This window comes from Silene latifolia, chromosome 1, assembly GCF_048544455.1.
Source record: "Silene latifolia isolate original U9 population chromosome 1, ASM4854445v1, whole genome shotgun sequence".
Lineage (NCBI taxonomy): Eukaryota > Viridiplantae > Streptophyta > Magnoliopsida > Caryophyllales > Caryophyllaceae > Silene > Silene latifolia.
The window spans coordinates 154842400-154859151 of NC_133526.1; positions in this window are offsets into that span (position 1 = coordinate 154842400).

Below are 16752 nucleotides of genomic sequence, written 5' to 3' on the forward strand. Positions count from 1 at the left end.
TAAGTTAGAATCTAGTTACTACCGCGTTTTGGTGTTTAAATGCAGATATCATGCACTTGTGGAGCGAATGAGCACCGCGGAGCTGGCATATAGGACACACGCTGCATGGCACGGATTTCTAGAAAGATAAAGACAAGATTTGACATGGACTTGTTTGAAGAACCGAGGACCGGATGCCAAACTCGACCGAGTTTCACTAAACTCGATCGAGTTTCTACCTGAACCGGCTGACGTGTCTTTTATTTCCGGATATTCTATTTTACCTAATTTCTATAATATGTACTCGGACGAATTATTTTAGGTTACGTTTTTCATACGAGAGAAACTCTTAGAAGAACTTTTTAGCATTAAGAAAACTTTCTTAGCATTCAGATCTAGAATTCTTTGCGTCGGAATTTACGGTACTTTGTTTATCTTTATTTACTATCAATCAATTTAGTTTTCTGTTCAATTATTAGTATCTACTATTTTCTTTGTTGTTTTCAATCATGTTTTCTATAATTATTATTGTTGTTGTTTTAATTAGTATGCGTAGCTAAATCCTTCATCTAGGGAGAAGGGGGATCTAGGTTGATTAAAAGGGGAATAATGAACTAATTAGTAGTAAGACCGCTTAAGTTATCGTTTGATTATTGTCTTCTTCTAATTATTTGATTTAGGCCTGAATCTCTAATTAGTATAACGAATTGATATTTCACCGACCGGGTTATATTCAATAAAGGCTACGATAATCAGATAGGTAAAGGTTAATTATAGCGATCGCATGTTAATCTGAATCTAAAGGGCATAATTGAATCGATAGATCTTGTGACCTTAGATAACTTGGTTGACCTTCTAATTCACTAAATTGCATCCCCGGATAATCAACTCAGCGAACCCGATTCCCTAGACTTTTAATCTCTATTGTTTACAACTTTATTTATTTGCTCAATTAGTCACTTAGATACAAACAATCAAAATCTCCAAGAAACTGTTAATTTTCAGACGGACTTAATTAGTAAGCAAACTAGACTTTACAGCCTCCCTGTGGATTCGATACCTTTTCTTGCCACTAGCTATTGTTAGTAGTATCATAGGTTTTACTTTGATTTAGGGAAGACGACTTTGCCCTTATCAGGCATCAAGCTTCTTACCCATTTCAACAAGCTTATTTTCCATGTTTGAGAGTCGAAAGTTTACACCGTCGATAACTCTTTCTAACTTGGAAAATTTATTATTGATGGCGACGAAAAGCATGAGCATTCTGCTTTGGATATAATCTTCTTCGAGCACATTGATCTCTCCGTCATCAAGAGGAGTGAGGATATGAGAACAGTCCAGGGATGGATACTGATCTTTTTCAATAGAGTTCCCAAGAGGACTAACCTTGTCATCTGGCTTGCATGGGAGTGGTATACTACCATTCTCGATCATATCTTGGATTGTGTGTTTCAAGAAAAAAACATTGTTCGATATCATGGCCTCTACCTTGGTGGTATAGACAGTATTTGTTACTCTTTCAGTGGTTCACTTGCTTCCCTAAAGGTGGATCCAGAGTCGGACCTATTAGGTGTAGCTTGCCTTGGGTAGATAGTCTTTTCAAAGCTTCGGCATAGGACATCCCCAGATCATAGAGCATCCTTTGATGTCTCCCAGGTTTTCTTTCAGTTGTGCTCGGTCTCCTAGGATGACGGGTATTACGAGAGGTAGGCTTTGAACGGCCTAGGCTAGTGGTTTCTCGAGGTGACGTGTTCGGCTTCACCATCCCATTTTCAAGGGTAAGGACGCGAATGCTCAAATTTTCAATTCTAGCTTGAAAATTTTCAACCACAACTTGAACTCGTAGGACCATGGCATAAACGTCTTGTAGAGACACGGTAGTAGTGACTGTGGCTTGTGCTGCTTCGAAACCTTATTGACTAGCGAAACTTGCGGGATTCCTACTCGACAAAAATGAAGTGTGTTACAACTTGATTTTGCACAGGTTCGGGCATACTAAGACGACAAACAAAATGGTACACGAAGGAACACGTATGAGGACAAGACACGGTGGCTAGACTTGATCGTGAGTTCTTGAAACGTCGTAAGTGTCCTCTCATGTTTGAATTCACGTTGCTTGACTTTAACTTTAGACTCGAGTGTTGATTTAGGCAAAAGGCCTTATTGATGTGTTTTTAAGACTGACTTGATTCTAGGCTCGGGTGTGACTGTGCAAATACCCAGAGCGTGTCTCTTGGATATTTTCAAAATTCGATTTAAAAAAAACGGATTTCGAAATGTGGACCCTTTGAGTCTTTCGTGTATGACTTGGGGTGTGACTCGAGGTGTCGGGAATGTTTAGATCCTAACTGACTCGGGATAGAGGGTAAAAAATGACAACATAACACCTTTGGACTTGGCCCAAATTTTAATGACCCAAAATGCAAGGGAGGACAGGTTTATAACCCGATAGAGTTTTGACTAGGAAATGACTCGGTTTGAATTTTGACTCTAACTTCAACCCAATTGAATTTCCATATTTTACATTTTTTTTTTGGAAAACCTTTTTTTTTTTTTTGAAAATTGGAATTTTGAAAATGGAATTTTAATTACAGAAAATTTGCTATTATTTGGTTTACAAATGGTCTTTCTTTTTTGAAAAGATTGAAAATGGATTTTATTACTGGAAATATGACATTATTTAGTAACCAAGTGGTGTTAGTCTAGTGGTAGTCGGTTAAACCTTGAAGCTTGCAGAAATGCAAGAGTTGAGAGGTCTCGGGTTCGACTACCAGCTGGGGCGATCATCACTTGGCTACTGCAGCCCCCGAAGAGGGTGGCTTACATGGTCCATGTGGTGGTGCGGGAATGCATGGGCCCGGGGGGATTCAACCCCCTCGTCATAAAAAAAAACATTAGACTAAGTCTAAGTGTATCATCCTCAGCGGAGTCGCCAAACTGTGGACCAGGCCACCCGCGCCGCGCGCATCCGTGCGTTGGACATTTGAGGCGGCGGGACTTCTCCCACGGGAACTAGGATTCATTAAGAACACAAGTGACAAGATTTTATTATTGGCCTTATATAGGCCTACTCGTTCAATACAATACGTCCATCTTCATTCATTCAGTACATCCAAGGGTTAGAAACTAAGCTAAATAGAAGACAAAATAACAGTAATAAGATAACAGCTAAAATTTCACAAACATACAATAATTCTAAATTAAATTGCAGCTGCATAGGGCAATGCTGGCAGTTTTTTTTATTTTACTGTGAATTGTTGAAGGGTAAGGTAAAATAAGAAACAAGGGCATTAAATACAACTTGTCCTTATTGCCTTAGCTTTTGCTGAAAGTAGTCGTAACAACAAAGTCTTTAAACCAATTTAGCCTGCCTGTCCAAAAAAGGAAAGATGCTTTTCAACTTTTTTGGTTTGTTTTCTAGTGCAGATTTCAACTTTTTATAATCAGAATTATCCTTGGATGTCCTTGGGTAATTTGCAGCTGGGAGTTGGTGGTTTGACTTTTCCCTTAGACAAACTTCCATGACTTTAGTCTGACGCAAGATAGGACCTGAACTAGAACCTAGACTATATTCCTGTGCAAGCAATTCTGTATTGGTATGTGTAACACCCCCATTTATTCAGGAGCCTTTAGCTAGACATTCCCAATAAATAGGACTGTTACCATCTAGGCTTCCCGAGGTAGTGAATAACAAAGTACAACAAACCAAAGTACTTTAAATTAAAACTTTAGTGAATACATGTTTATTACAACTTTAACCAAGTAAAACTTAATATAAATTACAATACATCTCGCAGCGAAAATAAATAAAGTGATGTAATTATTCTATGTGATCTAGGCTTCAACTATGGTCCACGTCAAGCTCTCATCCCAATGCTCCCAAGTCAGCTAATCTTTAGTACCTGTCAAATCTGCTCCCCATAAAACGGTTCACCGCAGGTGTTCACGAATACACAGTCAACCGCGAGGTTGAGTAGGAATAAATACTAACAACAAAAACATACGATAAATAATCCAATTTCCTTTTTCATTGCACAACCCCCTGACAACGTGCTCCTTCCTTTTACTTACTCATTACACTAATCATCCCGCCAATCCCTGGCCGGGGAAGCCTCAACCCGAAGATGAGTAAACACAAACTACATTACCAAAGGTAATGTCTGCCTCAACATATAGTTGACTAAATATCCACCAGATAGCCTGCAGACCAATCTGGGGCCTGCCTCAACTAAATACGATAAAATATCGTCTGCCAGAATAAATCTGAAATACGTCACCCGAAGGCTCTTACACGACGTCTGCCAATATAACCTCAATAATAATCTACATCACCACGAAGGGATGTCTGCTAGTATTAAACTGAATAACCAATGCAATAACAGTAACTCCATCATAGCTAATCCAACCAACATATATAATGTAATTCTCCCTTCCAACAATTTTAATGATATCAACCAACACAATTCTCATATGATCAATTCACTTTAATATAATTCATCCAACAAACATTATCGAGTAAAAGTTGAGTAGGATTTATCCCTACCTGATAAGCAATTCCAATTAAGCAGCTCAAGCAATCCAATAAATTAAGTAAACAAAGGCTAGCAATGATCCTCCATAATCCCGTCACCTAAATAAGATAGTAATTATAATTACTAATTATTCTAACTATATATGATATAAACAATTGAATTAATTAATTAATTAATTATATTAATTATTACGTAATTTACTAATTAACAACTCGTCTCAGCATTCGGTCAAAACCCTTATCAAGCTATACTAACTAAAACCATGTCCAACCCGTGTTAAATAATTAAACTAATTATAAAATAATTATACGATTAATACGGAGTTATGATATTTAAATCCCGACTTCTCAAAACTCGTGTCAACGCCCAAGTAAACCCGACTAACCATACCAACAATGTAAAAATGATAATGCGTAAATCAATACAAATAAAAACCCGTTCAATCAACCACCAAGTAGCACCAACACCCATGCTTAACCCGCGTTAAACCACGCCTCAAACAACCCACATAATTCACACACAGCCGCAACAACCACCACCCGCCTCACCTTGGACAGCCACCCATCCCATGATGCCACTAGACCTGACCAGCCACCAATAACACCGTCACATAAGTCTCAAACACGTGCCCTAGCAAACACGATTAAACGACACCAATTAATACCGAAAACCCGACACTATCCTCTCACTCAACCTCACCACCTATGGCCACCACCGCCACTGACCAACGGTGGCCCCAGGGGTGTTCCCACATCCTTCGACCCATCCTCAACACCAAAACAACCACCCTACACCGATAACAGCAACGAGAGCTACCCTTCCCCTGTTTTGCGTTTTTCCGACAATTACCAACACTAACCACCACCAGCCACCCTACCAACACCCCCACCGTGGTCGACCAAACCACCGTGACCCAACCCTACCAAGCCCAGGTCATAAAGAGTCACGGTAATGGGTTCAAACCCGTGTTCAGCGTGTAACCAACCACCCATAACCACCATTCAAAAACCTCAATAACAGCCCTCCTCCCGCTGGTCAACAGTGGTCAAATAAGGTCAATGGTGATCCTTGGTCATCCACGGTCACAACGGTACTTACGGCCTGATCTATGGTGGTCTAGGTAACAAGTTATAGTGTCGCAAAGTATATACATAAGACGGTCTGAAATATTACCTTGAGGCGATAATGAATTAATTTCTTTGCTTTTCTCTTCCTTAGTTTTATTCTTCATTCTTTTAGAACTCTTCCTTCTTCTTTTAGGAATTATTTTTCAGATTATTATGTATTTATAGTCTAGAATTAAAGAGTATATGAGGCCAATTAGGAAACTATTGCCTTATTCCGATTATTATTAGGAATTACCATATTATTATTATACTTATTATTTTATTATTAAATCCCGCTTTAAATCCCGACCACTACTCATAATAGTCCTAATATAATCAGCCCATAACTATTTCACACGATCCAAGGCTCATCTGACTTTAAGTTTTATTCCCGACTCACTTACTCGTTTTATTATTTAATTAATGTCTTATTTACAATTATTATCAGAAATACCATTAATTAATTATTTAAATTACATAAATTATTCTCATAAATTACTACTAATTTATGGGGTATTGCAGTCTTCCTCCCTTAAAATGAACTTCGTCCCAAAGTTTGCTCACAACTAACACAACAACATTTACAAACATCCACATACTAAACCTCATTCCAACTTATGATCATTGCAACATAATCAATTTACTTAATTTTATCAAACCATATCGTACTTATCAAAAGATATCTCCATAAAAATTTCAAAACATTTGTAGTATCACATTCCTTCTCCCTAAAAATAAACTTCGTCCTCGAAGTTCGGGGTTCTAAACAACAGGATTAGACAAACCATTTACTGTAACATCCCAAAACATATAATACACATTTTAGCACCAGATAATTATTACTTCCAACATAATATTGATTTATGATATAATAAAAGTTACTAAACGGAAATTAAATAACTACAACCTTAAATTAATTTAGATTTATTACTTGCGTGTTCATTTCTTACTAATGATATCTAACTTAAACATGGATGCAATTAAGGTAATTATATATATGGCTTAGGGCAACACATTCCGCATATCACTAGACATGTCATCCTACTTCACATAATTTACAACATCAAAATATCAAGAGATGAGAAAATGACTTTTAGAAGCTTTAGCATAGAGCTTCCATTTTCAGGAATGACAAAACATATTACAATTTCCAAAATCGTTAATAAATAATAACTTAATGACTCCTTTATACTTTTTGGAAAATACGGAGAGTTAGTAAACCATGAGAAAAAGAATCAAGTCAAAAGCTCATAAGGTCTATTTATAATGCATTTTACAATTTACTTGGTCGAAACAGAAATTTTACAGCAACTTGTCAGAAACTTAGGTCAGTTTGTAAAAATCACCATAAATTGTCATCATATTTTCTTATAATGTGGCTTATCAATTTAGAAACATACATGAGTCTATTAAACAGCAGAGTTGGAATTATAACAAATTATTATGTAGTTTTTAAATGATAATTTTTACGAAAACATGGCGCGAAAACATCATTGTACAGGAATATTTCGACTACTGTCCACTAAAATATTTATTTCTCCTAAACCGTATATTATTTGAACATGAGACCAGTGGCATATGAAAGTTAACTCACAAGGCTATCACACATAAAAATATCGAAAACGAATTTTAAACAGACAGTAAATGGCAGCCAAAACAATCAAGGGTAAAAATCTTGTGAAATCAACCAAAATCACATTCTTCACAATTCCACACAACAATTAATATTTCACATATTTAACCATATTCACCCCTTCCACATGCATGCCCACATACTTCCTCATATCAACATGCTTAAAACAACGCTTAATATCATATCACATTCTATCACCTTAAAAGCAAGGTTACGTTCCCGTAACCACCATCATCAACGAAACCAATAGTCAACCAAGGCAACCAAAAACTCCTAAGACAAATTTCCCACACTGTAACATCTTTCAAGGTATCCGGTTCGAAACTGGAAGGGCCAGAAGTTTGGTGTGAGGGGGCCCTAACTCATCCCAAACCTTAAGTGGGCTCCTAACAGTTTCTATCCGGGTTCATTTTATTAGACACATCCTAATTTCATTATTGTTCATTGGTTAGGCCTGAGGATCGTTTTGCTCTGATACCACTTTGTAACACCTCCATTTATTCAGGAGCCTTTAGCTAGACATTCCCAAATAAATAGGACTGTTACCATCTCGGTTTCCCGAGGTAGTGAATAACAAAGTACAACAAACCAAAGTACTTTAAATTAAAACTTTAGTGAATACATGTTTATTACAACTTTAACCAAGTAAAACTTAATATAAATTACAATACATCTCGCAGCGGAAATAAATAAAGTGATGTAATTATTCTATGTGATCTAGACTTCAACTACGGTCCACGTCAAGCTCTCATCCCAATGCTCCCAAGTCAGCTAATCTTTAGTACCTGTCAAATCTGCTCTCCATAAAACGGTTCACCGCAGGTGTTCACGAATACACAGTCAACCGCGAGGTTGAGTAGGAATAAATACTAACAACAAAAACATACGATAAATAATCCAATTTCCTTTTTCATTACACAACCCCTGACAACGTGCTCCTTCCTTTTACTTACTCATTACACTAATCATCCCGCCAATCCCTGGCCGGGGCAGCCTCAACCCGAAGGTGAGTAAACACAAACTACATTATCAAAGGTAATGTCTGCCTCAACATATAGTTGATTAAATATCCACCAGATGGCCTGCGACCAATCTGGGCCTGCCTCAGTAAATACGATAAAATATCGTCTGCCAGAATAAATCTGAAATACGTCACCCGAAGGCTCTTACACGACGTCTGCCAATATAACTTCAATAATAATCTACATCACCACGAAGGGATGTCTGCCAGTATTAAACTGAATAACCAATGCAATAACAGTAACTCCATCATAGCTAATCCAACCAACATATATAATATAATTCTCCCTTCCAACAATTTTAATGATATCAACCAACACAATTCTCATATGATCAATTCACTTTAATATAATTCATCCAACAAACATTATCGAGTAAAAGTTGAGTAGGATTTATCCCTACCTGATAAGCAATTCCAATTAAGCAGCTCAAGCAATCCAATAAATTAAGTAAACAAAGGCTAGCAACGATCCTTCACAATCCCGTCACCTAAATAAGATAGTAATTATAATTACTAATTATTCTAACTATATATGATATAAACAATTGAATTAATTAATTAATTAATTATATTAATTATTACGTAATTTACTAATTAACAACTCGTCTCAGCATTCGGTCAAAACCCTTATCAAGCTATACAAACTAAAACCATGTCCAACCCGTGTTAAATAATTAAACTAATTATAAAATAATTATACGATTAATACGGAGTTATGATAGTTAAATCCCGACTTCTCAAAACTCGTGTCAACGCCCAAGTAAACCCGACTAACCATACCAACAATGTAAAAATGATAATGCGTAAATCAATACAAATAAAAACCCGTTCAATCAACCACCAAGTAGCACCAACACCCATGCTTAACCCGCGTTAAACCACGCCTCAAACAACCCACATAATTCACACACAGCCGCAACAACCACCACCCGCCTCACCTTGGACAGCCACCCATCCCATGATGCCACTAGACCTGACCAGCCACCAATAACACCGTCACATAAGTCTCAAACACGTGCCCTAGCAAACACGATTAAACGACACCAATTAATACCGAAAACCCGACACTATCCTCTCACTCAACCTCACCACCTATGGCCACCACCGCCACTGACCAACGGTGGCCCCAGGGGTGTTCCCACATCCTTCGACCCATCCTCAACACCAAAACAACCACCCTACACCGATAACAGCAACGAGAGCTACCCTTCCCCTGTTTTGCGTTTTTCCGACAATTACCAACACTAACCACCACCAGCCACCCTACCAACACTCCCACCGTGGTCGACCAAACCACCGTGACCCAACCCTACCAAGCCCAGGTCAGAAAGAGTCACGGTAATGGGTTCAAACCCGTGTTCAGCGTGTAACCAACCACCCATAACCACCATTCGAAAACCTCAATAACAGCCCTCCTCCCGCCGGTCAACAGTGGTCAAATAAGGTCAATGGTGATCCTTGGTCATCCACGGTCACAACGGTACTTACGGCCTGATCTATGGTGGTCTAGGTAACAAGTTATAGTGTCGTAAAGTATATACATAAGACGGTCTGAAATATTACCTTGAGGCGATAATGAATTAATTTCTTTGCTTTTCTCTTCCTTAATTTTATTCTTCATTCTTTTAGAACTCTTCCTTCTTCTTTTAGGAATTATTTTTCAGATGATTATGTATTTATAGTCTAGAATTAAAGAGTATATGAGGCCAATTAGGAAACTATTGCCTTATTCCGATTATTATTAGGAATTACCATATTATTATTATACTTATTATTTTATTATGAAATCCCGCTTTAAATCCCGACCACTACTCATAATAGTCCTAATATAATCAGCCCATAACTATTTCACACGATCCAAGGCTCATCTGACTTTAAGTTCAATTCCCGGCTCACTTACTCGCTTTATTATTTAATTAATGTCTTATTTACAATTATTATCAGAAATGCCATTAATTAATTATTTAAATTACATAAATTATTCTCATAAATTACTACTAATTTATGGGGTATTACAGTATGTTCCTTAACTCATGTTGCATCCTTGTTAAGAAATTTTGATAGGGCAAAATCACACTCCCATGTAGCGGAGTAGCGGCTTTGCCCCTGGCTTAGATTTGCACACAATTTGTATCAGGGGCGGCCCGAAGCCCATTTAATCGGTTCATAGATTCGGAGCCAAAGTTGGTGAAGGGCCTCATCTGGAGAAAAAAAGAATAAGGATAACTGGATGCAAGTAGTTTCCATTGTAATTGATGTTAGAGTAGTGGTAGTAAATTTAGTCCAGGAAACTTTTTATAACAGTAGTGTAGACGATTGGGTTCGATTCTCATGCCTTTCACTTTTCTTTCTCTTTTTTTGCCACTAATATGGTAATTTTAATCCTTGTTTGGACTTCTTTTTAAATCTTACCTATTATTTTTTCACTCCGCTGAGTTAGTAAAGGTAATCATTATTTTAACTTAATTTTAAAATCTTAATTATTATTTTCATTTCTTAGCTTTGTTGTGGTCATTGTCATACAAGCGATTTACTTATCATGAAAAATGTTTTCAAAAGATAATGATACTTGCAAGGAACATTTTACTATCATTTTACGATGCTTTTAGTGTGGAATGACACTCTCTTTGCTGATCTTGAGAGACATAAATGAGTAACATTTTTTCATTACGATTATCGTTATTATTTTGAATTGAGCAATGAAGCTACATTTGAGAACAAGGTACTTACAAAACGCGGAAGGATAATTTATTTTACACTTTCGAAGAGTGGATAAATAAGCAGACAACATAGCGATCATGAGAGGAGAAAACAAAACCTAGTGTTTGTTAGTGGTTTGTTACTGTGTGAGGGATAGTTGCCTTGTTTGTTTATCCTTTTCGTTCTTTTTTTTGTAAACTTGTGTGAGACTAGGGATGACAGTCTCACCCTTACCCTGTGGATATCCATCCACCCGAAATTAAATGGGTGGGATATGGATGACGAATTTTTTTAGAATTTAGGGTGGAATATGGATATGGATTAATTTAGGATGGGATATGGATCATCGTCCATCACCCGCTTAACCACTCGGTGGATACCCGAAATTAATATTGTAACTTAACCACTCGGTGGATGCCCGGAATTAATATTTACAATTAAATTATTATAATTTTTTTAAAAAGTTAATAATTATTTTGATTTAAAAAATCATATACAAAGTTCATGTAAAAATAGAAAATAGAAAAAAAAAACGTTGTAAACCCCACTACCCAAGTGGTCTTTTTATTACCAACGCCCTGAATTCACTTTCCATAAGCCCATATTTACGCACTAATTCTTTGATATCATGAGCCAAGAGCAAACCAGAACATTAAGTCGTTTACACGTCTTCATGGAGAACCAGGAATTCAGATGATTAGAAATTGTTTTTTATTTTATGATTTTTGTATATGATTTAAAATGAATGTACTTGCATGCCATATGTAATATGATATGTTTGGTAATTTACACTTTTAATTTTATCGTCACAATTTTTTTGATGTTATATTGCCTTCAATTTTGTAAGCTTGAAAATATCCAACGGGTGGATGGATGAAAAAAATATTAAATGGATAAGGGTAGGATATGGATGACCATAAATTAAATGGATATGGATATGGCTTCACCCCATCCATATCCCACCCATTGTTATCCCTATGTGAGACTTACAATGTAGGTCTCTGGGTTCATCCTTTTTATTAATAAAAAAAATCAATAATTGAGTTAAATTACTCCATTTTTTTCATTTATTTTTATTTTTCATTTTTTATCTCTTAATAAATTACAATGGAATATAGAGGAATAATTTGATTTCAGTTATAAATAATGTTATAATAACTTATAAATAATGTTTATGGGTTTTATTTTATTTAGTCTTATATTTTCAATTTTTGTCTCCTAATAAATTTTGAGTACTCAATATTTGATAATTGGAAACCATGTCGGCATCAAATGCCACACGCCTCAAATATCCTCAAATATTATCATATAATATTTGGAACAGGCTACCGAATTCCATTGGCCACCCCTGATTTGTACAAGGATACAAATTAGTACGGAGTAAAAAGCAAAACTGCAATGTACTTCCTCCATTCAACTCCACTCTACCACTTTCATTTTTCTATACTATTCACAAATAAACATTTAATTTCAATTTTCTCTCAATACATAAGTGGAAATATATTCATGTGGGATCTTGTTTGATTCGTCTTTATGAGTACATTAAAAATATCTAACTTTTATAATTTTTGCAAATACGTAGCTAACGATATTTACCGCGTAAAACACGCGTTGGCAAACGTGATAAAGTAAAGTGGTAGAGTGGAGTTGAATGGAGGAAGTATCTTCCCTTAGATATTTCAGCGATCTTAGAGAGACGTGATGACCAATATGACTTGATCGAATTCTGAAGGCTCTAAAAAAAAAAAAAAAAACAAAGCACACGATACACAGTGAATTAAACAAAGCATTAAATTATGCAGACTTGCAGAGTAATGGAGTAATACTTCCCTAAAGAATCCAATAATGATCACCTCGATCGAATAACTTGAAAGTCAAACAAATCTGTTTATTTCTTTAAAAAAATGAAATTATCATACTCGTAACTTTGAGCACATGGAATTTTGATATGTGATATCTATATCACGCGGAATATCAGCATTCATTTTCTCTAGTGTAGATATACTATCATTCATTCATCGTAGAGGCCATGTTTGAGCTTGTATTAAAGTATCTACATAGTATAAAAGCTGGGTTTTTTCTTGGCTTTTGATTGGCTGATAGTTTTTATATGTGGGTCCTTCCATGTTTTCTTATTCTATTTAATTATTTTCTTTCCTCAACACAATTCTTATTCCTATTTTAATTATTTACTTTAAAATATAAGTTAAAATGTCACAATTTACATACATTGAACGAGTCTAACATGTCAAATAATTTAATATAATTCTAATAAAATACGGTTGTATATTATCTAATATTCAAATTTAATATTTATCAAATATTCGAATCTTAAATATGGATTATTTATGTTCCGGGTGTAATTCCAGAGCAGTTATTTATTACCACCCGTGCTTGTAGAATGACATCTTTGATTGAATCCTCCTTTCGGTCTCCTGAAACAGTGAACAAACTGAGGGCTCGGCTTTGGACCGAGCGAACTCACTCCGACGCTCAAGTCAGTAAACTTAGAGAGATAAGTTGTTGTTACTTGGCGAAATGTATTTTGTAGAGAGATAAGAAAGATATTACCAGATGAATAGTGATTCTTAGGTTAAATTGTGGATCCTCTCCTCAATGAGAGTTGAGGAGTATTTATAGACTTTCACCTTTTGTCACGTAGTGGCCAAGTGGCTAGCAGGTGGAAAGACTGATCTACCCTCGGCCGAGGGACCCATGGCAGGTCGGCGGGCCCTGTTGACTCGCCGCCGAGTGGTCTTGGATATGAGTTCGCGGACCTTTGCCCCGGCTGGCTAGTTGCCCCGGCCGGGACCCAGGTGACAGGCCGACAGGCTGCGTCGGTTAGGCTGTCTAGGTCGTTGACTTGCTTGTGGATATCTTTGACCTTACTCAATATGTTGACCTGGTCAGCGGGTGCAGAATATGCCCCATCAATTTGCCCCCAGCGTAGTCTATGCCGTGGTATGGGCTCCGATGTATGTTGAGCGTATATTCTGCGCAAGTAAAAAATTTTCTTTCTCGGCCTCTTCTACCTCGGCTTGGTTCTGCTTAGGCCGTACCATATCCCCCCTCCACATGGATGTGTAAAGGGCATCCGATGTGGAAAAGAGAGTGACGTTGGCCGAGACCAGGGTTGAGAGTGCCGGTTGTTTTTGATTGCCCCCCGGCCGGTGCTACCTAGCTTGGTTGATCATGTGGCCGGTGGAGAACAGATACTTAGGAATTTGTTGTGGAAGATGAATAGGCAGAGAGATATGAAGGGGCGTGTTGAAGACGCTTGGTCACTGTTGCATTGATTGACGTTCAACTGTTGCAACGATTGACATTCCGTGGTTGCATGTCGACACGTGTCCGTTCGCCGATTGGTGACGTTTCATGGGTCGTGCCCGATTGGTCCTTCTTCATGGGCTTTCCCCTATAAATAGGGCAGTTAGTCCCTGAAATTGGCCACCAATTTCATTCTCTCTAAAATTTTCTTCTCTCTAAACTTTCAAGGACTTCTCTCTCTTCTAATCTTCAGAGTCGTTACTTCGGCTAGCACTTTTCTTCAAGGTAAACAACCAAATTTTTCTCTTTTTAACTTGTAAGTTTTGTTGTAAACATGTCTTCTGCTGGTGCCAGACCTAGTAAACCTGCGCCGGGGGGTTCCCCGTCGCGTCTTGATGAGGAGGAGATACTAGACGCCGTCCCGATAAGGTCCGGGGGCCCTAGGTCTCCTTCTCCCGAAGTTGACCCAAAGGTTTTGGAGGATTGGGAGGACGATGATGATGTTGATGATGACGACGATGATCTTTGAAAGGGCTCGTCCTAATGAGGGGAGCGATTATGTCATGGATCACGGCGACCCTTGTAAGGTCGGCCCTGACCGTACTTGGACCCATAAGTTCGCCAGTTGTTCCGGCGAGACATTTTTCGAGGGCCATTTCTACTTTGGCAGGGGATACAAAATTGTTATCCCTGAGGAGGGTCAGGCCGTTTGTTGCCCTCCACCGGGTTGCACCGGCGTATACATCCGGCACTTGGAGTACGGGCTCCGGTTTCCGCTGAATGAATATGTCATGGCCATTATTAGAGCCATGAACGTCGCCGTGGCCCAACTGCACCCGTTGTCTATTAGGACCATAGTCGGCTTTGTCTGGCTCTGTCTCTTCAAGGGGGAAGTTCCAACGGTTAATTTATTCCGTCGGCTTCACCACCTTCGGCCGTCATTTGCTGGTCGCGTCGGATGGTACAGCGTGCAAATGGAGCCGGGTTACGTCTCCGTTGATAAGCTTTCTTCCTGCAAAGACTGGAAAGATCGGTGGGTGTACGTTGAGGTGCCGATGACTATCCGCGCCCCGGTCCTTCCAAAGACTAAGTTAATTTGCGGTGCGAGACTAAGGCGGAGCATGACAAATTGGTCAACCGGAAAAAGCTTAAGATGGACGCCAAGAAGGTCCCTCTTCTGCGAATGAGAAGTCGGCGATGAGGCTTTTTGAGGCGGACAAGAGTGGGGTGCCGAAAAGATGGATTCCCCCAACGCAGATTATTCTTCAGGATGAGCTGCTCTGCCATGTCGGCCTCATACCGGCCCTAGCGCAGGGTGAGTGGGGTCGGTGTGAGGCCCATCTCGGCTCTCAATGTTTCTGTTTCTTGAATTTTGATTTATTTCTTCTACTTAACTCTTACTTTGTTTCCTTTGCAGACCACTTTGGACCGGACCTGTCTGAGGATATCCTCCGGAGAATGGGGCCGCATAAGGATAAGACCGTTGATTTGCATCCTAAGGCTCTAGCCCGTGACCGCAAACGTCGCCGAATGATCTCATGGATCGGAACAAAAGGCTTGAATGTGGAGGCGGCCCAGGCGAAGGTTGCTAGTAACATGCCGCGCCGAACGCGGAAAATAAAGTCTTCGGCGGCGACGGCGTCGACATCCGTTCCACCTCCCATCCCTTCAGTCCAGAAGGAGACGGTGGTGGTTGTTGACATTACCAATGAGGGGGACTCCGATGCGGAGGGATCTCCCCTTGTCCGTAAGAGGAAAGAGCCTGCCCCTGCCGCTAACGCTTCCGCTGCTACTGCTGCTACTGCTGCCGGCAAGGAAGTGCGTCCTCCGCCCAAGAAGGCCAAGCATGGTACAGATCTATCATGTGGCTCAGACTTAGCCGGTTCATTAGGCGTTCGATGACAAAGCTCTCCGATATGTCCATGTATATTGACACGGATGCTTTAATTGAATTTTTGTAGATCAACCGCTGCCGTCTACCGGTCACACTATTGAACGGCGTGCCGAGGGGAAAATCTACGCGAGGCAAGTGGTCAAGACGCCACCGTTGTCACCTCCTTCCCGAAGCCTACCCCCTCCGCATTAAGTCGGAGGGCCTAAGTTTGATCGGCTCGGCGAAGTGGGCGATACGGCCGGTGCTCTTATTGTGGAGCAAGAGAAGACCATGGTTGAAGCTGCCCCACAGCTCGAGCGGCTAAGGCTTGAGCTCGACGCAGCGAACAAGGAGGCTAAGAGGGCCAAGGCTGAGGCTGAAGAGGCAGTCCGTGCTGAGAGAAAACTCAGGGAGGACGCTGAAAAAGAGGTCCTTACTGAGAGAGCCAAGGCCGAGGCTGCGGCGGCTGAAGCTGCTAAGCTGCTGGAGGGGCGTGACCTTGTTCAGAAGCACGCCGACCTTTACCGTACGCAGAGGGACGAATGGAGGGGCATGTTTCAGGCCCAGGGGAAGGTGGTTCGGAACAAGGATGCTATCATCACCCAAAGGGAGGAGGACATTGAGACGCTCCAAACCGTTAT